The sequence below is a fragment of the Culex quinquefasciatus genome, chromosome 3, assembly GCF_015732765.1.
Source record: "Culex quinquefasciatus strain JHB chromosome 3, VPISU_Cqui_1.0_pri_paternal, whole genome shotgun sequence".
NCBI lineage: Eukaryota > Metazoa > Arthropoda > Insecta > Diptera > Culicidae > Culex > Culex quinquefasciatus.
In genome coordinates, this window is record NC_051863.1 from 85,270,961 (window position 1) to 85,296,796 (window position 25,836).

The 25,836-nt window shown below is 37.7% G+C and overlaps 1 protein-coding gene across 10 annotated transcripts in view; it reads right to left on the minus strand.

The window, feature by feature from the left end:
- Positions 1–25,757, minus strand: part of LOC119768736 (GAS2-like protein pickled eggs) — a 79,980-nt gene extending 54,223 nt beyond the window's left edge. The window contains exons 1-2 of one of the 10 annotated variants that reach the window (XM_038259621.1): positions 25,618–25,757; positions 24,861–25,136 (exon numbers count right to left, since the gene is read on the minus strand). The gene's annotated coding sequence lies outside the window, so the exon portion shown is untranslated. Of the gene's footprint in view, positions 1–24,860 lie in introns of all 10 variants that reach the window. The other 9 variants (XM_038259619.1, XM_038259622.1, XM_038259620.1 and 6 more) reach the window with 9 other exon arrangements.
- Between the last annotated feature and the right edge of the window lie 79 nt (positions 25,758–25,836).

Below are 25,836 nucleotides of genomic sequence, written 5' to 3' on the forward strand. Positions count from 1 at the left end.
AACATAAGTCTTCCAGAGTCACTACTTGTACAACATTCTTTTTCCAATCCAAATCTGTATTCATATTTATATTTGAAAAAGGTTTTAATATCATACGAGACATATTTCGCAAAAAGTGGAAAATTTGTGACGTTGCAACGCCTGAATGTGTCTTATGTATAACTGTAATACTCACAACCAAATTTCAAATTTCTAGTAAGTTTTATTATATTTATTTTTTTTCCTTTTGCGATCATTTTTTTAAATAATGCTTTTAATGTCCCGTCCGTATGGATCAATCGGACCGCGCACTGGACTCACAATCTAGAGGTTGCCGGTTCGAATCCCGCGGCGGGCGCTCTAAAATTCTTTGTGTAAATATGGGTATTCGGCGCCGTCGCTCCGTGCAACACTCTCATACACTTAGGAGCCCAGGGCGGCGAAGTCCTTGTAGATAAAAGGAAGACACTAGTGGTTGGTACTAGCAAAAGTGGCCGACAGCTATAAAGTCAACTTCGCTTCTAATGTTTTAAGTTAAATCTTAGTTGATAATTTCATTTAATCGTAAACTACATGAAATATGCATTGACCCCTCGTCCACTCAAATCTGGTATACTGAAAAGTTGCCTCAAGTAAACAAAATCGCAGCACTCCATGATTTGAATTTTCGTTTTGCTGCTCGTGCGACTCTCGTGTTTGTCGTTTGTTTTTGCGATTCTTTAACCTTTCCTGCTCCAAAATGCCAGAAAAAACTGTGCTTTATAAACTGCATTTTCAGATATCATAACTCATCATTTTTATTCGAATGCAAACAGGTATTTAGGTAGTGCATGGCTTGAATTCTTTGACATCGAATACGGGAAAAGGAGGAGATTCGCAGTGAGCTTTAATTGTTGATGAAGAGCATAAAAATTGAATCATTAGCAAAGAAATCGCATCACCAAAGCAACATATATTCCTTCATTAAATGAACGAATGCTTGAATGGCGCATGATACTTTTGTGCGAGTTACACTGAAAACTCTCATGTTCAACTTTATATTTCCGTACGATTGATCACTGTATTCTAAACTTCTGTCAACATACAAGTGGTATACATGTTTTGATCTGTCAATTTGCAAGAGGTATAATAGATTCAAATTTTACTGTTGTTTCCCACATTAACTCAGTGCGGACGTTACGCATCGGCGGCCGTTACTGATCGTGTGGTCCGCCCTAGAACCGCCCTGGCGGACCGAGGGCGGGCCGCCTGGGCGGTTGAAATTTGACATTTGAAATTTTTCAATTTCGTCCGCCCTCCATCCGCCTTGGCGTGCCATGAGCGCATCGCCTGGGCGGTTCAAACTGATCGCTGAAATGTTTCAATATCGTTCGCCTTTCAATCGCCGCGGCGAGCCAAAGGCTGATTGCCGTGGCGGTTTGCCTCTGAAGGAATTTATTTCGAATTTGACATTTCAGTCAGTGTTCAACGAGCTTCGGTGGGTGTTGTTATTTAATCGGCGGCTACTGATTTTCGTTGTTAACTTTGTGTTGGGAGAAGTGTTGTGTTGTTTAGATTGTTTACTTATGTAAACAAACAGTTGAAAGTGCGTTTGAAATAGTGATTGAAGGTTGTTTTGCAAGAATAATCGTTATTGTTGGTGTAATTTATGTGACACCCCTTATAAATATTGTTGGCAGATGTGCAATCATTTGGAATACTTAGAATTTGATATGTTTCATTGTTGTTATGATTTGATTTATTCTTTTTTGTATGTTTGTATGGAAATTTGGCGTACATTTTGGTAAAAGTATATCTTTCCCAGGAAACCTCTAGAAGAGTATCGAGGTGGCATTTACAAAGCGGATTTTGTGCCAATGTTTACTCAATTAATGTTAATGTTTTTTTGTGTGAATGTTAACACTCCAAAGGTTGCGGGTTCAGTGCCAGCAGTGGAGGCAATTAGTGATGCAGAAGCGATTTTTGTCTTTGTTTTGTTTGACGTTTTTTAGGTGTGCATGATGCAGGACGTGGGTAGGAAGTAATTTCAATTATTTTCAATTATCAGTTAAGCGGCAACAATATCATTTAAAATGTGTTTAATTTTTTTTAAAGCTTCCTGGATCATTTATAAATGAACTGCTTATATGTATTTATCTATTCTTCATTTGATTTATTTGAATGTTTATATCATTCCTATTCCTTGTCCTTTTTTCTACCATTCCTCCATACCATATATGATTAAATTTCATGAACTAACGACGATTACTGAAATAGCAATGGAACCATCTGAAATTTTTTTCTTTAAAATATAATTATCTTTCTTCCAGCTTCCGGGAATCTTCTTCAATTATAATGCCTACATTTATCTATTCACTAGATGATTTATTTAAATGTTTATATCCTTCCTTATCCTATTCCTTTTCTTTCAGCAATGGAACCATCTGGAGCATTTGTCTGTTTAATTATAGTTGTTGTTTTTGCAGCTTCCCGGAATCATCTTTAAAATTACTGCTTATTTGTATTTATCTTTTCACTGTAAGATTTATTTTTATATTCATATCTACCATTCCCCCATACAATATATGATCAAATTGAATGACAAGAAAGGGCATGGGGTGTAATCTACTAGGATACTTTCTTCGGATTAGCTGCGCTTGTGTTTGATTAGATTAGAGTATGAATTGTTAACATTCAATACGTTGACTGTTTATATGTAAGTACCAATAATACATGAACATTTTAAATAATTTAGTTTTTAAGAATTAGTTAAAGAATTATTTTTATTTGCAGGAAATGGAAAATCTTCGCAACAAGTTTGCTTATCAATATATTATTTTGTTTCTTTATTTTTTTCATCATTTCACCTCAGTGAACTAACAACGCACGTAAGATGTATTGAGAACAACATTATGTTGAAAATTATGTTTTTTTTCATATTTTTTGTTTTATTTCTAAATTTCAGCACACAAGAATCTACAAAGATCTGCATTTCTATATAAGGCACTTTGTGTTTTTTTCAGTTTTAGATGAACTTAAAAAAACACTATCAGAATCCTGAAGGAACCTGAACGGGTATTCTGCTTGGGCTGATGAAATATGTATGAATGGCGAATCGAGGGCGGGCCAAGGCGGTTGGGGCATTTTGGGCGGATGAACTTTATATAGGGGGCGGATCGGGGGCGAGCCGCTGGCGGACCAACCTATAGGGGCGGCTGAACCGTATATGAAAGGCGCATCAAGGGCGAGCCAAAGCGGTTGGGGCTTTTTGGGCGGATGAACTTTATATAGGGGGCGGATCAGGGGCGACCCGCTGGCGGACCAACCTACAGGGGCGGCTGAACCGTATATGAGAGGCGCATCAAGGGCGAGCCAAGGCGGTTGGGGCTTTTTGGGCGGATGAATTTTATATGGGGGGCGTATCAAGGGCGACTCGCTGGCGAATCCACCTACAGGGGCGGCTGAACCGTATATGAGAGGCGCATCAAGGGCGAGTCAAGGCGGTTGGGGTTTTTTGGGCGGATGAATTTTATATGGGGGGCGTATCAAGGGCGACCCGCTGGCGAACCAACCTACAGGGGCGGCTGAACCGTATATGAGAGGCGCATCAAGGGCGAGCCAAAGCGGTTGGGGCTTTTTGGGCGGATGAATTTTATATGGGAGGCGTATCGAGGGCGACCCGCTGGCGGACCAACCTACAAGGGCGGCTGAACCGTATATGAAAGGCGCATCAAGGGCGAGCCAAGGCGGTTGGGGCTTTTGGGCGGATGAACTTTATATAGGGGCGGATCGGGGGCGAGCCACTGGCGGACCATCTTACAGGGGCGGACGAACCGTATATGAAAGGCGGGTCGAGGGCGAGCCACGGCGGTTGGGGCTTTTTAGGCGGATGAACTTTCTATGGAAGGCGTATCGAGGGCGACCCGCTGGCGGACCATCCTATAGGGGCGGTTGAACCATACAAAACGGCGTATGTAGGGCGGATGAACGGCGGGTGAAACATTTCAAGGCAAACCTGGGCGACCCCGGGGCGAGTCGCTGGCGGACCAACGTCACGATAAAAAAATTGATCGTGCGCCAAATTGTTGCAAATTTTATCCGCCTGCGGGTCGCCCGTGGTCCGCCAAATCAAACGCTGGCGGATCGCCAGAGCGGTTTGGCGGTCCGCCAGCGAACCGCCGGCGGGCTGCCCAGTCAATGTGGGTTGATGCTGAGTAGGCTGTGACAACCCTGGACAAATTTCCACTATACCAGTGACAGAACTCAACAATCGTCCCTCTTTTTGAGCTAACAGATTGTATGGAGTTCCACCTATGTGGTTGTAGGTTATGATTTGAACCCTTAAAATAGTTTCAGGGAAAAATGCACACTTTAGAAATTGATATTGAAGTTGATTTCCCAAAACTCTTATTTTTTCTGAAAATTTGTTATATTTGTAAGGAAACATCTTTTAGGCTAGTGTTCAGGTTTTGTTGTAAAACCTGTTACTATTTTTTTTTTGATTAAATGCACCGTTATCATTATTTGCATTTTTAGGTAAAAAGATATAAATTGGAAAAGGATTCTCGTATTGGCATACTAATTATACAAAATGACTACTTTTGTCAAAGAAAATGCATAGAAAGTATTTTCCTATTTCAAAAAAATACAAATAAAAGACGATTTACCAAAACGTAGAGGAATAATAATATGTTAAAATACATTTTCTAACGAATAAAATCTTTTATCTTTAAATTTTTTATTGTCTAATTAATTTGAGCCACCCTAACCAGATATCATACCCTCAGCTGCTTTACTATTTAAAACAGGTTAAGTATTTGAATTTTGTTATTTTTTTTAATTTTCTTGCTATGCGAATTTAAAAAAAATCATATCTTATAAGAGTGAACGAATATGAACCACCCTAGGTCATCTAAGACCACCCTAGTTGCCATAAAAACCAGGTTCGACCACGTTTGACCACAAACCAATTTTACCTGCATTTGAGCTCACTAAGAGCAGTTTTGATACTGATTAATGCGATATTCATGTAAATTTTCTCATAGAGCATGGTACAAAATCTCATAAAATGACCATTTTTAAATCGCTGTAACTTGGGTTTAAGAAAAACCCTTTCGAGATGTTATATTCATATTAAAGAAAAAGTTTTGAGCTTTCAGATGCACCGCGAAGCGTATTTTTTTGTGTCCCCCTCGAAAAGATACAAACATTTGAAAAAGGCCTATTAAAAACTTTAAAAACGCTGTAACTTTTTACCAAAATGACCTAGCAACTTCGTTGACATTTCAAAAGACGCGTATTTTTATGCTCTAAATATGTCCCGAAGACACCAAAATTGCCAAAAATAATACAAAAATGATACGCAATAAAAACACTTTTTTGATGGGCCACCCTACTGCTTTTCATATAAAATGCTGTAGAATGATCAGATTAAGAGATAGAGATTTGGTGTCTTTGACAAAGTTGTTTGAAATGGCTAGTACTACAATACTGTCGAAGAAAGTATACCTCTATCTCATCTAAAAGCGAAGATAGTTTTTGAAAATATTAGAAATTTTTGGACCACCATAATATCGTTTTGACCAAAAGATGTAGAATTTCATTTTTAACAAATGCTTCTTAGACACCGAAGCTCGAAAATGCATCCCTGAAGCGGAAATAAATTATTCCTGCTAAATTTGCGTTTCCGACCACTGTGCAATGGCTCTTACGGCTTTTTGAAAACTAATCCGAGATCTGTTTTCGGATGTGGCCAGACTTTTCAACGAAATACACAGTTTTCAAATGAAAATATGGTAATTTTTTTTCATTTTCATATCTTTTATTTATCTCAAAAATTGCATTTTTCGAGCTCTACAACCACCCCAATTTTCATCCAGATTCATAATTTGGTTCTGGAGTTAGAGCCGTTTGATTAACCTACCATAAGAAAAAAAAATCCCTACAAAAGGTAAAAGCCCACCTGGTGACCTTCACCAACATTTTTCATTTTTGATTTTATCCGAAATTTCTTTCCACATTTATAGTACAGACCATGAGTGAGCATCTGAAACAAATTTGACATCTATCGGCAATCCCGATCAATTTTTAGAACGATTTTCTTTTTGCCTTTCTTACTATTGCCTTTCTTACTAAAGAAAGGTATAGGTTTTACTTTAAGGCTGGACGTCATTTTCATCTTCGTAAATAATACGATACAGCATGAATTTTAATCGGAAATGTCGCCTAAAAATCACACTACATCGATTTTCGACGCCAATTTGAGCTTCTGTCCGGGTACTTAGCTTGATGGTTAAGCGATCTGCCTTCCAAGCAGACGATCAGGGATCGAATACCGCCCGGTCACCTCGTCACCGATTTTTCGGTGGCAACTAGACCCCCTTGCTCCCTCTGGGAGCACCAGAACCCCGGTAATTAATTACCAAAACACACACGCACGCCGCTCCCCCCGCCTGAGCCTCCCCCCCCGAGCCTGATAGTGGTGGTTGAGTGCAAACAGGACGGGAAGATGACCAACCAACCACACCACAACGCGTGAAGGAAGGAAGGAAGACTCTTCCAAGAAGACCCCCCTGGAGATCATCATCATCCATCATGGACAAGAACAATAGATCTCGAAATCTATAAATAGACACACGGCTCCGTGATGGCAAAGCCGATTGAGCCAGTTAGGGTATAAGTTAAGATAGAGGACAAAGAATAAAAAAAAAAAAGTTGAGCTTCAAATACTGGCGCGAGAATGCTTGCGCATATATGTTTTGGCTCGACTTATACTCGTTTGTAGTAGCTTGTCTACCGATGTTTCCTTCAGCATGTAAGATATCGTAGCTTTTCGGTTTCTTTGGCCCTGTCCGTTTTGCATATCTGTCCAATGTTTATGCAAAAACTTTTGTGACATAGGACATTTATCCGGCTACAATCAATTTGTTTCCCGTTTGCTCCTAAAATCGCCTAAAAGTAGATTCCATTTTTTCGTGATTTCGTAAGTTTATTGAACAGGGTGCAATTTGGCGCCCTCAGCAGGGCCCAAGAGAAACATTTTTTTTTCTTAACTTATTTTTATTAGGTCCTTTTAGGTGCTGTGACCAGGTTGGGACCGAGGATCAGTAAAACAATTTATAATAATAAAAAAATAACTCCTCAAATTCCATACTTGGAGATCATGTAACTGACGAGAGTTACTTGGTCCAAGCGGGTCTTGCAGGTCTTGAACCTGCCGATGTACTCGGAGAAAATCCCCCACAGCTCAGCCGAACTGTAGAGTACCTCCCAGGCTTCCTTCTCCGTGGCTCCACCGTCTCGGGGGCCACCTTGGCTGCTTCCTGCGGGACGAGGGCGATCCTTCGATTTTCCGTTCGGAACTGCGCCTGGCAGCGGAGGGAACTCCGCCGGCGTGAACGCCGGAACTGCTGGAATCTGCTTCTCCGCCTTCCTTGCCGGCGGTTTTGATTTCGACGCCTGCTGTCGCCGCTGGATGAAATCCGCACGCTTGGGGCAGCTGCGGTCCGTAGCTTCGAGGGCTCCAGAGCAGTTGGCACACCGCTTTGGCTGGGCTTCCTGGACTTCGCACTCGTCCGTCTTGTGGGGACCCCCACAGTTGTTGCACCTCCCCTTGAGGTGACAGTTCCTGGTTGCATGACCCAGCTGCAAGCAGTTCCTGCACTGGGTCATGTTCGGTCGCTTGTTCCGGTAAGCCTCCCACCGGATGTGAAATCTTCTCAAGCGCTTGATTTCACTCAGCTGCTTGAGGCTGGTGTACCCCTTGGGGAACGTAACAATGTACGGGGTTTCCTCTGACGAGGCGAACTCTCCCTTTCTCTTGATGGCGTGCACCTCCACAGTATCCAGGTTTTGCGATTCCTTGAGGTTCTTCTTGACGAATTCAGGCGAAGCCGACGGAAGTCCTCGGACGACGACGCGGAGTTGCCGCTCGCTTCGTTTCTCGTGGGTGTAGAACTCCACTTTGTTCGCAATCAAGTGGGCCCGCGCGGTCTCAAAACGCTTCTCGGAGGAACACAGCAATTAGATCCCAAACGGAGTTAGCTTGTAACTTGGCTTGGTTGTGCACGGCGACATTACAGTCCTCAGCTTGGCGTAGCTCATATTCTTTACCACCAGAGGTGGTGGTTTCTTGGTCACTGGAACCACTGGAACCGGTGGGACGCTTCCTTTCCCGGCTGGGATACCATTGTTATTGTTGTTGTTGTTGTTCGCCGCCAGCGGGCTGAACTTGTTGTTGTTGAGAAGATTCTCCTCTGGGCCATCCCCGACTACGGCTCCGATGCTGGTCTTCCTCCGCTTCCCCGTTCCATTTACGGAACGAAACTCGTCCCCGTCGGAGGATTCTTCCACCTCCATCCGTAAGCACTGTGCCGCGCCACGAAAACAGCAGAAAAAACAACCGCTGTCTCCGGCTGTCAGACGTAAACTGTGCAAGAGAAACATTGCATTGCTCTATAACGTGTTCCGTTTTGATGATTCTTTCCTCTTTCTAAATGTTGTTACGTTGCTGAGTCGCTGTTCGTTTTATGCATCGCTAGCATACAATGACCGATGTAATGGTATATCAGGATCCGGTCTGAGATTGAAGTAAATATTTATTGTTCGCTGCGATAATTAAAATTATTGCGGCTGGAGTGGCTATTTATTGCCAAATCATTAAAAAATTAACCTTCCGTAGGGGTGAAATTAGTTCAAAATGATTATTTATGGACTTTGAAATTCCTCAGACTTTTCAATGAAACTTAATTCAGTTTAAAGGGTTTTGTAAGAGACAACTCAAAAAATGTTTTCTGAAAATGTCACATTCTTAGAACAAAACCTGTGTTGTTGGCAATTATATATATTTGGAGTACGTTGTTCAACATAAATGATTTTTCAATGAATTAACATCTTTCAATATACTTTTTGAAATGGGTCGAAAGTACCTCAAAGTTTGAAAATATCCACTTCCAATATTGTAGCATGTCAATACGATTTCTTTGAAAAAGTAGCACTGCTGAGTGACTTGTTTTGATCCTTTCTTTATATTTGAGCATTATTTTAGTTTCAATTTTCAAACGATTCATCAAAATTCCAACATATTTTTGGAAAATGTTGCTCAACCATCTAAGAACAATCCTTCGTTAAAAGTTTTTCGCAACCATTTAAATGGTTTTTGTTCTTAAGAAGTTATGAGAAATCTATCATTTTTTGACCCACAGTGACACAAACTGATGGTACATTAATTTAACTTGATACAATTTTCAATGTTGTTTAAAAAACTAACTTAATCCACCTATGTGGTTGATGCCTTCCTCACTTTTTACCAAAAATGGGTATATGAGTGGTTTCATCATTTTTTTTTTAGATCCAGAAAAAAGAACACAATGTATAACTTATGCGGTCATAACTCGAGACAGGGTTGCCAGATCTTCAATGTTTTAGACTCATTGGAAAGGCCTTTCAATTACCTAACCAACGATGGGTCGGATGATGGATCCAGACATAGTTTACATACATTTAAGTGAGATCCGGCTTCAAAAATGTAAATAAATATCACTTAAGTGGTCATAACTCGAGACAGGGTTGCCAGATCTTCAATGTTTAAGACTCGTTGGAAAGGTCTTTTGATAATCTAACCAACGATGGGTCGGATGTTGGATCCAGACATCGTTTACATACATTTAAGTGAGATCCGGCTTCAAAAAAGTACATAAATATCACATAAGTGGTCTTAACTCGAGACAGGGTTGCCAGATATTCAAAGTTGTGGACTCGTTTGAAACGGAATGAAAAAACGGAATCGACGTAACACCTTATAATGTGGCCCTCTTAAACCTTGCGGTTTCGTCAACGGATCCACAGGTGTGTATCGTTCTTTTTGCGACAAGACTCCGCCTCCCGGGTCTCCTAAGTGTGAAGGTATGGCACGGGGAGAGGGCACCGAATACCTATATTTTACACTTAGAATTTTTTGCGTCCGCCTCGGGATTCGAACCAGCGACCTCTGGATTGTGAGTCCAGTGCGCGGTCCGATTGATCCACACAGGCAGACAGACGTTTGAAAGGAGACGTTTGAAAGGTCTTCTAATAACCTAATCAACGATGGGTCAGACGATGGATCCGAACATCGTTTACATACATTTAAATGAGATCCGGCTTCAAAAAAGTACATAAATGTCACTTAAGTGGTCATAACTCGAGAAAGGGTTGCCAGATCTTCAATGTTGTGGACTTTTTGGAAAGGACTTTCAATTACCTAACCAACGATGGGTTGGATGTTGGATCCAGACATCGTGTACATACATTTAAGTGAGATCCGGCTTCAAAAAAGTACATAAATATCTCTTAGGTGGTCATAACTCGAGACAGGGTTGCCAGATCTTCAATGTTGTGGACTCGTTGGAAAGTTCTTTCAATTACCTGACCAACGATGGGTCGGATGATGGATCCGGACATCGTTTACATACATTTAAGTGAGATCCGGCTTCAAAAAAGTACATAAATATCACTTAAGTGGTCATAACTCGAGACAGGGTTGTCAGATCTTCAATGTTGTGGACTCTTTGGAAAGGTCTTTCAATTACCTAACCAACGATAGGTCGGATGATGGATCCAGACATAGTTTACATACATTTAAGTGAGATCCGGCTTAAAAAAAGTACATAAATATCACATAAGTGGTCTTAACTCGAGACAGGGTTGCCAGATATTCAATGTTGTGGACTCGTTTGAAAGGTCTTCTAAAAACCTAATCAACGATGGGACAGACGATGGATCCGAACATCGTTTACATACATTTAAGTGAGATCCGGCTTCAAAAAAGTACATAAATATCTCTTAGGTGGTCATAACTCGAGACAGGGTTGCCAGATCTTCAATGTTGTGGACTCGTTGGAAAGTTCTTTCAATTACCTGACCAACGATGGGTCGGATGATGGATCCGGACATCGTTTACATACATTTAAGTGAGATCCGGCTTCAAAAAAGTACATAAATATCACTTAAGTGGTCATAACTCGAGACAGGGTTGTCAGATCTTCAATGTTGTGGACTCTTTGGAAAGGTCTTTCAATTACCTAACCAACGATAGGTCGGATGATGGATCCAGACATAGTTTACATACATTTAAGTGAGATCCGGCTTAAAAAAAGTACATAAATATCACATAAGTGGTCTTAACTCGAGACAGGGTTGCCAGATATTCAATGTTGTGGACTCGTTTGAAAGGTCTTCTAAAAACCTAATCAACGATGGGACAGACGATGGATCCGAACATCGTTTACATACAATTAAGTGAGATCCGGCTTCAAAAAAGTACATAAATATCTCTTAAGTGGTCATAACTCGAGACAGGGTTGCCAGATCTTCAATGTTGTGGACTCGTTGGAAAGGTCTTTCAATTAACTAACCAACGATGGGTTGGATGATGGATCCGGACATCGTTTACATACATTTAAGTGAGATCCGGCTTCAAAAAAGTACATAAATATCACATAAGTGGTCATAACTCGAGACAGGGTTGCCAGATCTTCAATGTTGTGGACTCGTTGGAAAGGACTTTCAATTACCTAACCAACAATGGGTTGGATGTTGGATCCAGACATCGTGTACATACATATAAGTGAGATCCGGCTTCAAAAAAGTACATAAATATCTCTTAAGTGGTCATAACTCGAGACAGGGTTGCCAGATCTTCAATCTTGTGGACTCGTTGGAAAGGTCTTTCAATTAACTAACCAACGATGGGTTGGATGATGGATCCGGACATCGTTTACATACATTTAAGTGAGATCCGGCTTCAAAAAAGTACATAAATATCACTTAAGTGGTCATAACTCGAGACAGGGTTGCCAGATCTTCAATGTTGTGGACTCTTTGGAAAGGTCTTTCAATTACCTAACCAACGATGGGTTGGATGATGGATCCGGACATCGTTTACATACATTTAAGTGAGATCCGGCTTCAAAAAAGTACATAAATATCACTTAAGTGGTCATAACTCGAGACAGGGTTGCCAGATCTTCAATGTTGTGGACTCTTTGGAAAGGTCTTTCAATTACCTAACCAACGATGGGTTGGAAGATGGATCCGGACATCGTTTACATACATTTGAGTGAGATCCGGCTTCAAATAAGCACATAAATATCACTTAAGTGGTCATAACTCGAGACAGGGTTGCCAGATCTTCAATGCTGTGGACTCGTTGGAAAGGTCTTTCAATTACCTAACCAACGATGGGTCGGATGATGGATCCGGACATCGTTTACATGCATTAAAATAAGATCCGGATATATGTGAAAACACATTTTTATACATAACTTTTGAACTACTTATCGAAACTTCAAACAATTCAATAGCGATGTATAGGACCCTAAACCAAGTCGATTGCAACTGGTTTGATCAAAATCGGTTCAGCCAGTGCTGAGAAAACTCAGTGAGAATTTTAGTCACATACATACATACACACACATACACACACACATACACACACACAGACATTTGTTCAGTTTTCGATTCTGAGTCGATATGTATACATGAAGGTGGGTCTTTGAGCTTTTAATAAAAAGTTCATTTTTAGAGCAGGATTATAGCCTTACCTCAGTGAGGAAGGCAAAATGCTAGATTTTTATTTTAGTAAGATTTCATTATGGCAAGATAATTGTAATGCGATGGATTTTAACCGATTCGTTCATATTAACACCTAAACTCCCAAGCTCGTGATTGAGAGTTTAGGTACTAAGGAGAACAAGCATGTTCAAACAATTATTCCTGATGTCGGAGAAGTGATAAAAAAGCAAAATTTCAATCCATAATTTTTCTATAAATTGAATTTTTTCACTCCATCTGGGAACCCCTAGGTCTATCCACGACCGTTTCCAATGACCGTGAGAAGATGCCAGAAAATCCAGCTACGAGCTAAATCCACAATATATTCTTTAGTCAGAAAGGCTCTATCTCACCCCAGGTGGGATTAAATCGGGTTTTCAGTTTATAGCCGTAAATATGAATTTCGTATTAATTCATTAATAAATTTCATAAGTCTATTTGCAACAAAAATGTTTAATTTGGTGAAAATTATGTGCCCAACTACCAGAAAATAACTAAACCTGAGATTGTTGTAGATGATGATTAATCGGACGATGGTAAGTGAATTCAACTTTTAATTAAATTTTTTATAATACAGCAATTCCATTTGAAAAGAGTCTAAACCGAAAAAAAATTGGCGATGTCGAACCGTACGTTTCCAAGATATGATTTTTTGAAAATAAAAACTGAGTTTTTCGACGCGCCACGCGCAAAAACAGGAAAATGACGAAATCGGCAAAAAATCAACTTTTTTCACTAAAACTGCGATACCTTAAAAATTTCAGCGATGGCCTATACATGTCTGGGTATCAAAATGTTCGTAATTGAAAGACGCAACTTTTGGTACCCAGACATGTATAGGTCATCGCTGATTTTTTTTAAGTTATCGCAGTTTTAGTGAAAAAAGTTGATTTTTTGCCGATTGGAAACGTACGGTTCGACATCGCCAATTTTTTATATGATATGTGAAATTTTTCGAGGAATCCGATAAAAATATTTTCAGACATAGGCTCTTTGGTCCAGACACGGTCAAAACGCCATTTTAAGTTTTCATACGACTTTTTCAATAGTTAAGCTAGATTTTTGGTACTTCTTACTATTTTTCTCAAATAGCCAAACTCATCACCTTTCTTTTGCGTCTAAGACAGCTAAAATCGGATGAAATGGCGCGGAGATATGATTTTTCGAAAAAGTGGTTTTGCGAAAATGACGAAAATTGCCATTTTTCGAACCACCCTAGCACGATGTAGGTCACCCTAATGGCCAAACAAAAAAATACGGGTCTAATTGTTTTGGCCAAGGAACCCCCAGAAAAATTTTGAGCCCGATTGGAGAACTTTTTTTTCGGTTTAGGCTCTTTTCAAATGGAATTGCTGAATAAAAACAAAAACTTAGAAGATGGTGAAAATTTTGCTCGGTTTCTGTTTTAAGAGGAATGCGAAAATTATTTATTATTATTTCTTGGATTTATGCATGGTAATCTTTGAAAATATTAATCAAACTTATCAAGTTTTATAACAATGGTTTAAAACAAGTTATGTTCATTTGCATCTCAACAGTAATTTAATTACCTCATGCAAAAAATTATACAAACAGTCATAATTTTGGTCTGAATCAATGCTAATAAAACAGAATTACAAAAATGCAAGTTGCAAGACAAATAAAAATATTGCTTACTGAAACTAATTATTGACTACATGTACGAAAATCATTGTGTATTCAAGAAAGACATTAGTTGAACATTTAGCTAGAAATTCGGCCCAGCCTGTAACGTTAGATTATTAAACAAAATAAATATCAACACTTACATAAATTATGTTCAAATAAACAATGTTTTGCAACTAACCACTAATTATTTCCTGCATGCAAAAATATTTCGGTTGATACAACGTTAAAAAAAGTTGAAAAATATGGTCTAGCCAGAAAATTCCACAATGTTTCAGTTGAAAACAAAAAACAAGTTAGGGGAAGGTGGGGCAAGACGACCATATGGGGCAAGAGGAACAATCGCTCGTACGGCCGTAATTTTTACAATTTTGATTATTTCCAGTATGAGGAATTGTTGCTAGCATTGCAATTAGCTGATTCTACTACCACATAACCGCCAAAACGACGTAAACGCCACGGGGCATAAGATTTAATGAAGTTTTTTCAAAACCTTTGTTTTCTTATAATATTTGGAAAGTACAAAATAAGGCTTGGGGTTCGTTTTAAGACTCATTTTATCAAAATGCTATTTTTCCTAGATCAGTAGTGTTCCAACGAATGAGTTGCACCTATTAGAGAGTATGATTTAACTTTTGGTTATTTTTGTTGAGAGCTTTTAAAAAATCTTGTTCAGGTGGGGCAAGTGTACCATATGGATTTTGAAAATTACGAATTGCTGCAACAACATATTTTATTGGGAAATAAATACATGAAGGTACTTAAAAACTGATAAACAATTGTTTAAAAAAATTGTCCATACAAAACATAGTGATATTATGAAAATTAACTATTTATCATCTTAATAATATTTTTTTTCGTGAAAACGATAAAATTTTTAGTAAAACATTATTATTTAGTCTAAAAATGGAAGAAACCTTTCAAATACATTCTAATCTGATGTATCTAAGTGATAACAGTTCAATTGTTAGCTATTTAACATGTTTTTTCATGCATTGTTCCTCTTGCCCCAACGGGTTGTTCGTCTTGCCCCACTAGTTGAGTAGAACGTACGGAAAATCAAAATGTTTAAAATCAATTTTTTACATAAAAAACAGGATTTTTTTTAAAACTTGCTCTGACAAAGTCTTAGTCAAGACCTAGAATAAGATGATTATAATAAAATCCGACAGATTTTTTAACTTTTTGATGGGTTATAACGAGCATTTCCTTAGCTTGTTACACTTGCCCCACTTTCCCCTAATTTTCTCAAAAAAAAATATTGTAGCAGTCGACCGCTAGTTTTTTTTTTTTTGTAATTAAACCAGCAAAACTGGCAATTCCAACTAGTTTTTAGTCAACAATTTCGGGTTAACAAAATCAACTATCGATTGTTGAAAAAAAGCTGTGTAAAAAATCAACCCATACTTTTTCTTAGATTAACCAAGATTTTCTTAGATTTGCCCTGGCCGGTCTCTCCGTGTAAACCACATGTTTCGTCTTATTCGATAGATTTTATTTCGTGCATTGCACAATTATGGGATTCCCAAATTTTGCTCACAACAAGCTAGCTGACCACTATCCTGTAGATCAAGAGAGTCCTTATTCAGACCTTCCACCCATGCAAATTCTAATTAAAAGAAATCAGTTGTGATGCTGTCACTTCAATTTTTAGCATCCTTATTCGACCAGGTATAACTGATCAAGAGTCTGAATCCGATATACCTACGTTGATGGCTTTTTTTCTTTCTTCACATTCTTAAGAACCTGTATTTGCTTGCCGGTCACCTACAAATATCGAAGATTGTAACGCAACAGCTGTCAATTACCCAGATTTACCTACTATGCAAGCGAAAGTGGGCGTTCTTTTATAGCTTGTTGTTCTGCCTTCGATCACATGAAAGTTTGTCAGCGCTTGTGCTACATAGAATCGAACAAGCGGAACCAGTTTTTCGATGAGATTTCAGGATTTCCAAATTTGTTGAAAGAACTTAGATCTCATACTTCAGATTTATTACAGCGACTCTTTTATAAATCCAATTCAGACAGCACAGAATGTTTTTTAAAATGATAATTTAGTTATTTAGATTTTTAGTAACGTTTTTTTTTTTTATTAAAATACACTTTAAGTAAAATTGTCAAAACTTCCTCAATGATATATTTATTTACATTGTGATTCTTGAACCTGAACCCAAAGAATGCTGCTTCATATCGAACATAACAACAACCCACCGTTAGCACCGTCGAATGGCTGGGCAAACTGGTTCCCGACAGATTTTTTATGAAGTGGTTCAGGCTAATTCTGGATCCCTCTCGTGAATCGACATGATTCTTGCAGAGGTTCTCCGATTTGCCAAATTCGGAGTGACTTCGTGTGTTATTTTTGATAATCTGAAGCATTTTTGAATGTGTAAAATCGAGTTTGTAAGTCTTGTTATATTTAAGGGACCATCCATAACGTGGATTTTTTACATTTATTACCATTGTGGCCAACTGCTTGCACAATTTTTTTTTGCATGTAGGGTGGACAATCTAGTTTGGATCTGAACTTTTTACCAGACCTGAAATGTAAATTGTATATCTTTACAAACACCGAAAAGGGTCACGGTGTATTTTTTAGAACAAACTAATGATAAAAAAAATTCGGTATATCTGGTATTTGGCACCGTGAAAGACATTACTATGCCGAAATATTTCGTCGGGGGGTCTAGAACAACTTTTTTTTTGAAGATTATTTTTCGATTTTATGGGATATTTGTTCAAAAAAATCACAGAAAATCGATGCATTCATGTTGATATCACTCAAATTTTTTTATGAATATGCCTTGGGGACTCTAACCAACTATATTTGACCAATATTTGACCTCCAATAAAAAAAAATCGAACCAAACTTACCAGATTTCTAGCTTTCTTTGAAATTACCCCAAAATCCAAGCTGAAAACCCCGATAAGACCGAAAGTAAATCTTTTATTTGTACATTTTGTCATGAAATAACAGCAGCACACTACCCGGATGCAAATTTTAGCATTAAACAATGCAAAACATAGATTATTTATTAATTAGGCTGTTTATTACCCAATAGGTTCCAAAAATTATTGTTTCAATCCTCTGCCACATCACACTATTACATTTTAATACATTTTAAAATCAATCAATCAATCATCAATTTTGGTTCAATATAAGCAGAGATATGCTCAATTTCCTGAAATAAACAGTGCCTTTCTCCAAAATTTCTTAATTTAATTACCTTTCACATGATGGGCACTGCCTATTAAGATATTTTTAATGATGATAATATTTTATTGAAACATAAAAATTATAACAACTTGTTATTAACAAGTTTTGACGAAATTCATGAAAATATTTCTATAGCATTCAGTACAAAACTCAGTAGGCAGTGCCCATCATGTGAAAGGTACCGTAAACTGGGGTGACTTTGATAGCCCGGGGTGACATTGATAGAAATTTGATTTGGCCACTAATTTTGATACATCCAATGTAACAGTCATATTTTTGCATATATGTTCGATAATAAGCTATCCCTTAACGTTTGCATACTCAAAATTCTCAAAAATGTTTAGATATTAATTTGACAGGCATTCGAAAAACCTATCAAAGTCACCCCGGGCTATCAAAGTCACCCCAGTTTACGGTAATTAAATTAAGAAATTTTGGAGAAAGGCACTGTTTATTTCAGGAAATTGAGCATATCTCTGCTTATTTTGAACCAAAACTGATACTTTTTTATGGAACTTGTTCAGAAAACTGTTTTCTACAATGTGATTGATTCTAAAAAGTTTTAAAATGTAATGGTGTAATGTGGCAGAGGATTGAAAAAATAGTTTTTGGAACCTTTTGGGTAATAAACAGCTTATTAAATAAATAATCTATGTTTTGCATTGTTTAATGCTAAAATTTGTATCCGGGCAATGTGTTGCTGTAATTTCATGACAAATTGTACTAAGAAAAGATTTACTTTCGGTTTTATCGGAGTTTCCAGCGTGAATTTTGGGGTAATTTCAAAAAAAGATAGAAATCTGATAATTTTGGTTGGAATTTTTGTTTATTGGAGGTCAAATATTGGTCAAATATAGTTGGTTAGAGTCCCCAAGGCATATTCATAAGAAATTTGAGTGATATCAACATGAATGCAACGATTTTCTGTGATTTATTTGAACAAATATCCCATAAAATCGAAAAAACACCTTCAAAAAAAAAGTTGTTCTAGACCCCCGACGAAATATTTCGGTATACCCCGCAAAATGTCGGGAAAGAGCCCTTCTTTCACGGTGCCAAATACCAGTCATACCGTTTTTTTATATTTGAGGTCTCGAAAAAATACACCGTGGGTCGATATTTCGCTAATTTTTACACCGTTGCATCACCACGAAGTAACTGATGTGTAAATAGTTAGACTTAAAATCATTTTTCATCTTTCATTTTTCAGTTATGCATTTAAAAAAATTATTCTAATATGATTCAATGAAGCTATCAATCGACTATTGCCTTCTGAATCAAGACAGTAAAATAATTTAATAAGTATAATACTGTGATCTGTGTTCTGCAGTTTCCAATTTTCCCAAAAAATCTCAAACTCATATTATTTAATTTGTTAAACAAATTTTAAAAAGTCGATCCTCCTGCCTGGTATTTAAGCTTAGCTTAGCAAACAAAAGCTTTAGTTTTACGTCAGCGTTATAGAACTTGACGTATATTTAAATGGATTCTGTATAAGTATTCAGCAAGAATCACGACTTGCGCGTAGGCTAAACTATTGCCACGACACAAGGAACGATAAAATATCAGAAAAATGGACTGGGCACTCACACAGCTATGGTCATGATGGGAAACAGCATTTCTGGGGTTCTTTCAAGAGTTATTTATTTGAAGCTTATATCACCGTTTGGAATTATTTTTGAATAAATTTAGAATTAATCAGCTACCGTAATCTGAGGTGAATAGGAACAGCTATGAATGTATTTTTATGCAGATTTTGGTTCAATCCAGTTGAAGATATTTATCGATTTACTTAAGTTTATATTTGGTTAAACGGTGAAATTTCAAGTTCAAGAAAACATAACGCAACTCCATGCAAATATCAATTGCATTTACAGTTTCAGTCAAATCACCGAGTTGAATGATTAATAATTTATAATTTGAAGCAACATTCTTCGCAAAAAGAAATGTTTCGCAGACCACTTTTTGTATTCATCACACGCCATTGTTCCAATGAATGAGAGCATGCAGTCAAAGCAGAGTATAAATATAATTTATGCTACATGATAAGAAGAACGTCTTGCCTAAGGCCTGTGGTGCAGCCGGCAGCGTTTTGTCATAAAATTTCCCACCATTAGAAAACATCTCCAGCATGATTAAGATCAACCGTAATGTTTCAGAAAGGTAGCAAAGGCTAGTGTCTAATAAATTGTTTGAACTAGTTCCCAGAGGTCACAATTTGTGGTTTTCTGCAATAGTGCTGTTTCTCACTGCTTGACTTGGGCGATCTTTGTTGAATTTTGAAACATGGATTTAGCATGCTGCTTTCCAGGTAGAAGAACAGAAGAAGAAGGTTATAACGATAGTACATTTTGAGCAATTATTAAAAACATTTAGAAGTGAATGACCATGATTTGAACGAAAACTTAAAAAAGCAGTGCACCACTGTCAGAGGAGGCCTTGGAGGAGGCTCACGAAACAGGAATAAAGTACAACGTGACTTCGACTTTTCAAACAGAAGGGTTGTTGAGTCAAACATCCGGAATACTAATTCAATTTCATGATTGCCTCTATACACCACTAGCAGCTGATGTCTCGCGGGTTGACATAAAACGAAACCAACACATAAAAAGTCACTGCACTGTGACATCGTGGATTTCGATAGTACAAGTTTGTGTGTGACTCCATTCTGCAGGCCAGTGTAAATACATATGATGTATACTGGACTGTCGGAGGATTGCATGCTGCTGCTGATGTTGCTCAGATTCAACGCCTCTAGAAAGCCTTCAGAGCGAATTGAATTCGTTCTGTTGGTGCTCGCCGGATCGTTCGAAATGTTGCAATATGTACATTAATTTAATGTATTTTGATTTTTTTTCATGTTTAAAAATATCAACATGATTTGAATATGCTTACATTTTTAAAGAAATTTCAATGATTTATGAATTACTTAAAAAAAGAATCACAGATATTTATGATTTCTTAACAAAACATTTGTTTTGGAACATTTGTAAACTGGTTTGACGATTTCCAGAGTTTTTTTTAAAGGACCTATAAACTATTGAACCTATTGAAAAAACTCTAGATTTGAAATAATTTCCATAAACCAGGGTGGGCCACAAAGGGATAAACATTAAGACAAGCATGGCTCCATGGGTTGAACAAACGGAATCAAACAAGTTCAACGTATGTACACCATCGTGTTTTTGTTCTCCTCTCATCGGCATCGGCTCGATTCTTATTCGGTGGTAGAGCGAAACTTTTGATATCGATTTTCGTGGACGGCTCTTCCTGTCTAGACGACGGACGCAGAGTTGCGTCTCTCTAACCCGACTCTCTAGTTGGACAATATTTGTGAAATAAATACACCCAAACTAATCATCATCACTCACTTTTATGGGGAAGGACTGTTGTTGAGCCAGTCCAACATTTATATACATTATACATTCGGTTCGTTCTCGAACATAAGAAAACAGCATTAAAAACTACTACAGACACGACACACATATTGGATCGTCGTGTGTTTCCGCAAATAATGCCGCAAAATAGTACTGCACTGCAATGGAGTATACAGCAATGCAGCAAGGAAGTGATTTTTTCCGTAAGCTAATGTCTAGTCATCATGATTTTTTACGTAAGCGGAGAAATTCGCAAATTTATACAGCCTGGGAGTATTTTAAATAGGTTATTGCTTAACTATATTCTTTTCAAATAACATAAGGCCGTTGCAAATATTTTTTGAAAATATGTCCCTCGGCTCTGACCAAAGGAGGGCCAAAAATTAAAAAAATACAAAAATTGGAACAACAAGCCTAGGTTTCAACATTTGGATGAAATAAGAGTTTTCTTATGCACTCTACAGGCGTACAGTTGCTTTTCAATCATTAGTTTTGCAAATATCGAGGTTTGACGGATTTTTTCGCAAAATAATTTTTTTTCGTGGGACTGTACATTGCTATTTCACGCTAAATATGATAATAAACGCGGGAAAATGCATTTTAACTGGTTTTAAGTTGATTTAACTTTAATTTTCATTAAAATTTTGAAGTTTTTCGAAAAAATATTTTATTGCCCCCTGATTACTCAAGGACGTTTGGCATAATTGGTCCAAGACATCAAGGACGTTTGGCATAATGGACATTTGGCATAATGGACGTTTGGCATAACTCGTTCAAAAACCATCAAGGACGTTTAGCATAATTATTGCTAGATTTTTTTGCTTTATTTTATTATTTCTCATTTTTACGAATGAAAATATGTTGTTTATTTACCTTTTTATATAACTTTAATAGATTATTATTATTATTTTCGAAAAATGAGGTATCTCATATTTTCCCTAATAGTAAATTGTTTCCTTTTTGAATAATTCTCAATACATTTGTTTAATGAAATTTTGATATTTTTATTGAAAATTTAGTTAAAAGAAGGGAATATCTCTTGTTAGCTTAACATTTTCCCCTTTCAATATAATTAGCAATAATATTTTTTTAATAAAATTTTCCCTTCTTTTATATGAAATTAAACTTAAAGATAAAAAACCTCTTGCAATCTTCGACAATTGAGCTGTTATAATGCAATTTTCCCTTCTTGTGATCATAATTCAACTTGAAGAAGGAAAAATCTCTAGATAAATTCACATTCTTCCCTTCTTTTTTCGAATTCAATTTAAAGAACACCCAGAACTGGGCAGCACTCGTCCGACTCGAGAGTAGCGGTAAGATTTACAGACGCAGATAACACAGTTCTAGATGACCGAGAGAATAATGCCCTCGAGGCCATTTCAAGAAAAAAGTTCATCCTTCAAAACAATGAGTGTTGTCTACGGGAACTGAACCAGGGACCTTTAACAGAATAACTCAATGACTAAACTGCCTTGACCACAACAGCTTGGTGACACAAAAGTAGTCAGACGTCGATTTATGACTCTTGTTGAAGATTTACTGTTTTAATTAATTAATTAAAATAATTGTTTTGCAGGTGTGAGTTGGTACCATTATTCTATCGAGCATTGAGCTCTCTATAAATTTTGATGGAACTATACTCTCGACCCCTAGCTCGACCCTGTATTTTGGGTGATGGGATGTCGATTTTGCTTTTCTTTAAATATTTTGCAATTAGGTTTTTTTATGCAATTTTCCCATCTTTTTTTATATTCAACTTGAAGAAGGGAAATTCTCTTATAGCTGTTCTCTTTAAGCATTTCTATCATTTTTGCACATTTTTTGTCTGTTGCTTTATTTTTTGCAATAATGTTGTTTATGCAATTTTCCCTTCTTGTATTTATTTAAAACTAATCTTGAAGAAGGGACAATTGCTCAGAAAAAATATTGCTATTTAAATTGATTCTTTGAATAGAGGTAGGTGAAAAACATAAAAAAATAATGCGATTGTCAAACATTTAAAAGTTAAATTTAAAAAAAAGAAGGAAAATTTTCATAACAATTCATATTCATAAGGTTGAATATTAAAGAAGGAAAAAATCCATAAAAAAACAATGATTGCAAAATAATGAAAAAAACACAAACTGCACATCTTTTGAGAGATTTTGCCTTCTTTTAGTTTTAAAATATAAACTTTGAAAAATATTTGCAACGGCCTAATCAGATTTTTGTTGTTCCGGGGGGGCGTACTGGGCCCAAATTCCAAAAACCGTAAACCGGGGTGACATTGATAGGATTTCAATTTATTTTTGGAATAAGGTTTTTCTAAACATAATTACTTTTAAAACATGCACTGGGTTAGGCCACCAAGGTGCACTTTTTGTGAGAAAAAACGTTTTTGCAATAAAGTTTATTTTGAATTCCGGGGTGACTTTGATACCCCGGAATAGCCTTCCTCACCTTACTGATTTTACTTGTTCGCGTCTAACCACCCCCTTTTGGCTTTTCTCTGCCCCCCATTGAAAAAACGGCTAATATCCAGTTTTGGCAAAAACGAGTTATTAGCACCAGGTGGTAGAGGATGTTCCTATCCATCTTCTGAAACTTGAATTTCACTAAAATAGTGTTTAGATTTGGCTGCCGATGCGAAAATAAAAATATCTTTTTATAGGAGCAATTTAGTACCATACTCTCTTCGGGAAAGTTGTAGAGCACATTCCCGAGCAACCGAATATAAATCTGGTTTTAATATAGCATGAAACGTGGATTTTAAAAAAATCAAAATTCAAAAAACTATTTTTCCCATACAAAATTATATGGAAAATTTAATCGCTTTGCGGAAAGTGAGGACTGAACCAATCATTTTCAAACTTTAGGGAGTTGTTTAGGGCCTCAAAGGAATATCAATTGTCCACAGTCCATACAAAAAAGAATTTCTTTTTTGTATGGACAACTGTTCACGAGAGGGGGATGGGTAACAGATTCCCAAAAAAGTGTCCACGTGCTTTATGGATGGTACCAAGACATCATTTGTTGCAAATGTTGCATTAAATGTGATTAGTGAAGCTACCAGGAGTGAAATAATCCATTTAGCTCAAATTTCGTAACTTTTGATTGTTTTATAAAGCAGAAAAAGGGTAAGCCATTCTGCCCCCAAGTGGATTTTAAATTAACACTTCCACCACCAAGCCTCTAAATGATTTGAAGGTTCCGTTGTTGTTTGCTTACCTTAGTAGAAACATCTAGTAACATTATAAGCATTGTACAAACTTTTTCAAACTATCCAACTTTTCAGATAGCTTATTTAAAAACCTCGAAATAAACAACATTTGCGTGGTTTTGTCAATAAATTTACATTTGTGGTCATAATTCAAAAAATACATTTAATTCAAACGTCGTTTTCGGTATGGTGATGTTACTTGACGTCCTTCATAAGACCCTTGCATTACTATTGGTCTAAATCCACTCCAAAGCCCAAAACCAAGGGTGGCCCAAGAGGTCAAAATTGAAATGAAATGGAAATTGAGGAATAGAACCACGTGTTTCTGAAAAACTTCAATGGGACCATCCATAAACCACGTGGACACTTTTTTGGGAATCTGTCGACAAGACTGCTTATGTCGACTGCATGCTGTTGCATACAATATTGCATCCCGCTCAATTCCCATCTGCTCCAACCTTCCATCGGATGGGGAAGTAAAACGTCGGTCCCGGCCTCAGTTGTTGTTAGGCCGTTAAGTCATTTCAGGTGTGGGAGTCGTATTAAGACAAACAACACACCAAACCAAGCCTGCTCCGGTGGCATCGCTGGCGGCGGTTGGACTCGCAATCCAAAGGTCGTCAGTTCGAACCCTGGGGTGGAAGGCTCCTTGAAGTAGACAGAGGTTTGCGTGCCCTCCCCATTCAAGCCTCCGGACTTCTAGTTTCGAGCAGAAACTTGCAAAAGAGACCACAAAAGTCCTGGGGGGTCTTTAATGACTCATGCCCAGAGAATAATTCAACCTTTCTCTCTTTTGGCTGGCAGTCTCCATATCGATGTGTTTGGACATTTCATACCATTCAATAAAAAAAAAACATATAGCTCTACTTACATGCGATGTTATCGATAAAATTCCCAGAACGTTATGACGTGATGTGTGTACACTGTGTCGCGATTCCAAACTCGATTTCGTTTGGTCAGTCAGCCCTTATCAGCTGTGAACATACAACAAAAACACACACACAATTTCGCTACAAATTGCCCTTTGCTCGTTTTACACCAGAGAGCACATTGACTCACACTGTAGCGATAGCTGGCTCAGCACTATTGAATATCCTTCAACACAAAAGTGTTGATAAGAACACGGCGGTATTTCGCTCTCCTCGATCTGTTTAGTATGAAAAACACGCTGCCAAACTGGTTTTGCTTCCCCAAAGATGATGATGATGACGATGCTTCGCCTCTGTGTCCAAGAGGCAATGAATCGTTGTTCTGCGGCGGTGATGTAAAGCGAATCGAGAGAATTGGGTATGATTTGAAATTATGGAACCGCACATATAATTATAGTAGAGACCAATTTCGACCTATAGCACATCACACCATCATTGAACATTGAAGATCACACAGCAAAGAGAGCCTGCAGTTATGCGCCTGTCAAATGGCCAAAAGAAATATCTTTACACGAGGGAATAATATCCACCAGACACCACACAAAATCAGCACTAATCGGCACCTCAAGGTCAGCTATTATTTGAAGCAGAAAGCTTTAGTTTCATTTTATCCAGTTTTGTTTTTCAACTAAACACTATTTAAAACACAACACAAGATACTCTAAAACCGCATAAGAACAGAACAACTATCTTAGTCACCCAACAGAACAACACACATCAGCCAAAGTTGTAACGAGAATCGCGCAAACGCGAGAAAATGCACCCGACGTCGACAAAGTAAGTACAAAAACTGAACTTCAGCAGCTCCAACGAAATATATGTTTCTCGATTCTCGTCCAGCCACATGCTGAGCTGTTTCTCCCGCTCTTCTAGTCCTCGTCTCTCACTGTGTGTACAGTGTAAGCCTTCACTCTTCAG